Here is a 7,028-nt window from a genome sequence, read left to right on the forward strand (position 1 = left end):
CTCCCGGTCTGGACTCTAAGTGAACTTTTCTCTCTTTTCTGTGTCTCTCCTGGACTATGTTGAATATACTTTTTTCTTGTATTCTAAAGTCAGAGACTTACCAGAGATGAAGGGCCACTTCAGGGATCATAAACAACCTGCTCCTTTTAGAGGTGTGGCAACTCCTTCCCAGTGGAGAAAGTGACTATTCCAAGAGTCAGTTTTGAATTGTAGACACAAACACAACAGCTTTAAGCCTTGGAAGAAGAAACAGGTCATACTTTACAGGTGATACCACCAAGAAAGAGCTCTTCATGCAGTTAATCGAGTTGTGTGGCTGTTGCTGAAACAGATGGCATTCCGTTATGTCCTTTATATTCCCTTTATGTTCTTTTCCTATAGCTGAACGGTTTTTTTGGGGAGAGGAGTCTATCAACACTGGCTTGTTTTTCCTTCTATCATCTTTGGACTATCAGGAGAAAAAAAATCACAAGGGATGAAAGAAATCACAAGTGTTTTAAATCTTAAAAAAAAATCATCGTAAGTTTAGAAATTGAAAGAGGCTGTTTTGAGGGCGCGATGATGAAAAACTCACTAGTTTATAAAAGAACAGCTGGATCCAAATTGTGTTTCTGACAGATGGAATAAATTAAGGTTACCTGCACAGGCAGCTCTAAACTTTTAGAAGATTTTTCATTGGCCTAGTTTCCAAATAGCCATTTTCCTCCTTATAAGAATGGCTTCCCTGAAGTTTGTGTTTCAGAGAGATGAGCTCAGTTCTTAGGCTTCCCTGGGGAGAACATTTACATCGCAAAGGTACAGGAAAAGAATGCAAGTTCCTCCCAGAAGGATTTTTGTTTCCTACAATACCCACAAGCCTTTATAGATGAATAGGGTAGTGTGGAGATTGGTAAAAAAGATAGATGGGCTTTGAATTGCTTTTAGAGCTGAATTTCTGTTCTTGTAAGGACTCGATTTATAAGACAGTTGTTTTTAATTCCTCAAAGAATTGGATTGTAACCTTTATGACATCAAAGGACTGACCACCCATCCAACTACATTATCTTCTATTTGCTTCTTTAGATCAGGGAGAAGATCTTCAACTAGGATGGAAATCAAAAGATTCCTGTATACTAGATTTAGAACTATTTGTCTTTGCAATGTTTTTCTTTCCCCTTGCGTACATAGTTTTATTTAGCTCAGGCGAGCTAAATGTTTCTAAAATAAAAAATGTTTCTATTAGGCTCTGAATATCAGCTTCCAATTTAGCCAACTTCTAACCATAAAAAAAAATCCTTTCAAGTATCTTCTCAGGTATCAGCTGGGACAAACAGTAAATATTCCTGGCATTATTGAACAATCCATTGCACACAAGAGGTATCCCCAAAGAAGGTACAAAAGATATCACCCTCCCGAGATCCAGAGCCACTCCCAAAGACAGCCCAAAGAGACTTAGACAATTCCCCTGAGAGCTGGCAATAATCACTAGGACATTAGCCACAAATGGAGTGCAACTCACATTTCTGTCCAGTCATATCTAGCTGCAAATGGAATGAAGCCCACATCTCTGGTCATATTTTGGAGGCTCTCAACTTGACAGTTTTTAAGCCACATTCTCAGGAGACAAAATGTGACAAACGAGAAGGCAATAGTTGTCTGTCCCTGGGAGAGAAAGGATCAATAACCAATAGGTCTTGGAAAGGAAGGGACAACGTGAAATTTTACCTTCCTCTATGGACTGGGCACTACAGACAGAAACCTAGGTAAGAATTCCCAAGTTCTGCCAGTTTTATCAGGATCCCATCTGCAGGCCCTGGTGCAAGTGGTGTTTAAAGTAGAGAGTGTAGCTCCTATATCTACCAGAATTTGGTAAGGGTTTTCATTGAAAGAGTTTCAGTTTCCCCTTGGCTGTTTAAGGAATACCTGGTAGCGATTTACTGGAGAATCCCTTGGAGTCCTCTCAACCCTGAGAGAGGCCCACAGAGGGGCCCTTCTTTAAGGATCGATATTGGGGCCACTTTTGGGGCCAACTTGGTGGACTTTTACATATGGTCTTGTAGTCTCTTCAGAGTGGAAAGACAATTCACATAGAGGATTAGTAGACTGTGCTTACTGAGGTAAAGGATAACAGGGGAGTAGGAGAAGTCACATCCATCTTACAGTCTTTGTTTTAGGTACCTCTTGTGTCCTTAATTTTTCCTTAGCCTTTTGTAAGTCATCTTTCAATGAAGCTATTTTGGAATCTTGAAGACTTTTAGATGTTCTATGCCAATTAAAATAGGTATCCCGGTCTGTTTGTTTGATTTGGGACCTTGCTTTCAAGTGTGTTTATTAAATGAACAATCTTGTCTAAAAGAAACTCCCCCATAATGGTCAGATTTACCTTTTAGACAATCATATGGCTACAGTGTGAAAAATAGTTTTGAGTGGAGCATGATTACAGGTAGAAAGGCCACAGAGGAAGCAAGTGAAGTAGAAGTAGTGAGGTTCAAAGTAGGCAGTGACAAGGGTCTGGAGAGGAAGTGGAGTCCAAATATCTCAGTGGCCAGTTGGAATTTGGGAAGGAAAGAGAGGGAGGAGTCTAGAGTATTCTGACCACAGGTTTTGGGTTTGGACAACACCTGTCAATCCTGAGTCACTGACCATTTTGCCAATAGAACACCCCCATCTCCTTGAAACATGGAGTAAAACCTTGGCTTTCTCCAGAATGCTCATATTTAAGGGGGTGTGGTAGGTTTTAGTAGGAAGTAGAAAACTTTATCAAGTTTCTCTTTCTAGATCAAAATTTAAATAGGCAGTTCTAGGTGATTTGCTCAGGGATAAAGAGTTCTTTTTCTTCACTTCAAGCATGAAAGTACTTAAGGATGGAAAATTTGCTTTACAATAAAGATAAGTCAAACATTTCTTTTTATGATACTATCCAATTCTTTGTCAATAGTACATGGTTTTATGCACAATCCTTTGTTCAGTTTGAGCATTCAAGTAGTGGAATTAAAAATCATGTTTTCAGATTAACTATTCAAGTCTGGGAAGAAAAGAGAAGGAAATGTGAACTCTATGAATTTGCATATGTAAGTGTGCACCTGCTTTTTAGATAGAAATGAATGTAGTTGTATTTAAAATGCTTTCCCCCTCCCCTATAGCATTTTGTTATCTGCGCAAGTATAGTGGGTCACTGAAGTGTGTGGTCACCTCTTCTTTAATGCTACCTCTTAGATAAAGTGTAGTTTGGGAGCGACGGTAATCTCTGTTCTTTGCACTTCCTGTGTGGAGCACATGATATGCTATTGTACTTTAAAAAGGAAGAAATGTGAAAATAAAGAGGCTTAAAAACTAAAACAATTGTAGGGTTTAAAAAATATTGTTAAAAAATAGCCACTTATTTCGAAGTCTGAAACTCGTCTTCTTTGGCCGTGTTATTATTGTACAACCGGTGTTGTAATTCTTAAGCAAAGAAAGGACTCTGTTTTCAAGGAGGCCTGAGTCAGTTTCCTAACTAAACACTCAATAGTCATCATCATTTTGCCTCAATATTTTACTTGTGGGGAAGACTGAAAACAATAACCCAATATGCTTTTTCCTTTATTATCCAATGCTTGACTTGTTTCCTAGGAATTTACATTTTTCATTAATTTAATTATTTTTTCTCTTATGTTTAAATTGTCCATTGACACGCCAATTAAGTGACATAAAATTCCTCATGCCAGACATATAACATTGGATATAAAATATTGGAAATTCTTATAATGGAATGGTTGCTAATGTTAGAAATATTTTAATGATGCACTAACAAAAATTAAAAAAATTAAAAAGGAATAGAAAACTTGCATCATTATTATTTATTATTTATTTTCTCTTTCCTAAGTATATTTCCTTTTAAACTCTTGGGAATAATGTTAAAGAACACAGTGCTGAGATGATTCTGGTACCGCTATGGTACACATGCCTTTTTATAGGGACATTAACCATGGGCATACATGCTAAAGGTGGAGTGTGGCCTGACCTGTGGAGCCATGAAGTCTGGTCAACTCTGTTCTGACCTCCTGTCCTTTGCTCTAGCAAAGTACTTTTCCATCCCTGAGAGGTCACCCCTTTGTCCCACTCTTCTGTATTTGTACTGTCATATTCCAGATTTTGTCCTTTCACATATTTCCTCTAGTCAAAAGTTTTGTCATCAATTTACTCTTCAGGCAAGGTTGGGATTAGAATTCAATTGGATTTTCAACTTTCACATGCATCACATATTAGAGGAAAAAGGCAAACAAAAAAATGCTAACAATACATTTGTCAGTATATAATGGGGCACATCTGTCTGAACTTGAGACATTTGCCTGAACTTGAGTAACATTTATTTGACTTCATTTATTTCCGTGCTTCACATAACATGTACAAAACTGTGACATGGCTCTATTGCTTTACTGGATTATATAATTAAATGATTTTGGAGTGTTGTTATAGGTAAATATTTCACCTACTATTCCCACTAATGAATGGACATTAAATTTGCTAGATTTTAAAAAAGCATATTGCTCTTCTGCTTTAACAGAAGCATTGAATTATTTTGAATCCTGTGCTATCATTGTCTCTGCTCTAAATAAGTAATAACAACAACTAGTCTTTAGAGAACACTTTCTACGTAATAGGTGCTTTGCCTATATTACCTAATTCAGTCATCAAAACCACAGGTAGGAACTTTTGTTATACTAAGGATGAAGCCCAGGCATGAAGAGGTTAAGAAAGTTGCCTGATGGCACTCAGCTAGTAATTGAAATATCTGGATACAAACCCAAGTGATCTTACTCCAGAGTGCGTACTCTTAAATCGCTGTATTGCAGCTACCTCTCTAAAGATGTTCAAAGAATGGATGTGAACGTGGCCAGTATTGTCTTAGTGTTTCTGTGAATCATTATGTCCTGAAAGTAAAAGGGAATGCAACATAGTCGATGTTTAGATATTTAGAACTTGCAATGCTTTCTAATTGAACATAATTTACATACATTAAAACACATAGTTCTTAATTGTAGCGTTTGATATCTTTTGACTATTGTATGCATCCTTGTAACTACCATACCAATCAAGATATAGAACACCCCCATCACTCCAGAAAACTCCCCCTTGGTTCCATTTAATTCCTATCCATGCCTCCTCTAAGAAACAACCACCATTCTGATGTCTCTCACTTTACTTAGCCTGTAATGGAACCTCATATTAAATCATGGCGTCCTCACACTTTTGAATTTACTTCATTCACTTAACATATTGTTTTTGAAAGTCACTCAAGTCATTTTATGTTAAATGTGTAGAATTTGATGTGGTAGCTTCTGTTGTCTTTTGTAAACTAGAAACTCCTAATTGAATAGATTCACTTAATATCCAGAAATTGTCTGAAACTACAGAGAGTTTGAGAGTTGACCCAGCTTCCAGGCTAACAAGTTATCCTGCTTCAGTTACATAGATGCTGGCTGAAGATAAGAGATTCCTGGGTCAGAGATAAAGGGCTTTATTACTCAGGGCACAGCAGGCAGCATGAGCTTTGTGTTCTCATCAATTCTTCTTGTCTCTAAATGCCCCAGGGGCAATGCTGAGTGACCCAGATTGATGCTTGCACACAGTGGGTTTGTGTACCAGCTGAGACACTCTGAGTTCAGGCAATCCCTGTCTTTTAAGGAATCTCTAGCAAAGCTGCCCAACCTTTGTCTTACAGGGAGGCATTACCTTGATTATTCTGGTCAGGAAACACACCTGTTTTCTAATTTGGAAGGAGGTACTATCTTTGCAAAAATAATCTGAGATATATGCTGTTATAAGACATACAGAAAGCCCATGGAGGAGTTGTCGCCTAAATGTATTTCTGCAAAGCAGCCCTTTCTTCCCTTTCTATTTCTCTCAGGACTGCCATTCTTGTTCCAAAGATGCATTTAGTCTATAGAAAAATATCAGCTATTTGGAAATTAAAAAATAATCCTGAGTTTTTGAGAAGATAGACAATATACAATCCTATACAATAAAGTTAACAGCATTTATTCAATAACTAATGTGTGATTAATTCCATGTTAGCTACTAGGAAATATTTAAAACATTCTATACGGATTTGGTCTTGGCCCATAAGTCCTTAAGCTAAATGCACAGAGAATACTAGAAATGAGAAAGAGTTCTGAACAACTGAAGGCTAACTGGAGTGCTGTAGGAGGCCCATCTGGGGTATAAGGGGAAGAAAGAAATCGTTTAGAGAAGTGTGACTTGAGCTGACTCTTAAATGCATTTTTCAGTTGGCAGGAGAGATAAGTAGATTTTTGGCAAGGGGAGTAATGTGAGTGAAAGTCAAAGGCTGAGTGAAAGGTACATGTTTGGGGATTTGTGGGAATGTTAAAGAAATAATATTTTAAGGATTAGAGGAATCATAACTTGAAGCCCAAAAGCCTGGCAGAGGAATTAGACTGGATGTGGTAAATATTCGTGAACTAGAGAACATTTCCAAAATGGGGAGTGACATGCTTGAGAACTGCTCTATTACATTTGGAAAGTGTAATGGATTGTCGGAGGTGTAGTACTGGGAGAAGGGGGAGATTTCATAATAAGAAAACAATCAAGTGAAAACGGCCTTTCATTAGTTGGAGATGGGAAACAGAAACCTGAATAAAAGGATGGTTCTTCTGAGTATGGCAGAATATGGGCAGGGGAAAAATTGTCCAGCAATTGGGAAGGGGTAAACGGAAGGCACAAGGAGAAATCATGGAGCAGGAAGGGCACTGCTTCCTTTGAACTCTGAAGGATTGCTGAAATGAATCGTGGAAATGAGAGTTGTAGGAGTCATTGTGGAGGCTCATGGGAAGGTGGCCTCAGTCTACTCCTAGAAGTCACAAGTGATTTGTTGAGCATGTGAGACAGGGAATGTAGCTATATGCTGTTGACAGTTACATGTCGCTGATAGATGAGCATATATCATGTTTTCTTACATAATTTGAGGCCATTTCAGAGTTTAAATTCTGTTGTTCTGGTGGTTTTATTGGCTTTCTAGTTAAGGGGAGAATAGTTTCCAATACTTGTTT

Source organism: Hipposideros armiger, unplaced genomic scaffold (genome assembly GCF_001890085.2).
Source record: "Hipposideros armiger isolate ML-2016 unplaced genomic scaffold, ASM189008v1 scaffold_408, whole genome shotgun sequence".
Classification (NCBI taxonomy): Eukaryota; Metazoa; Chordata; class Mammalia; order Chiroptera; family Hipposideridae; genus Hipposideros; species Hipposideros armiger.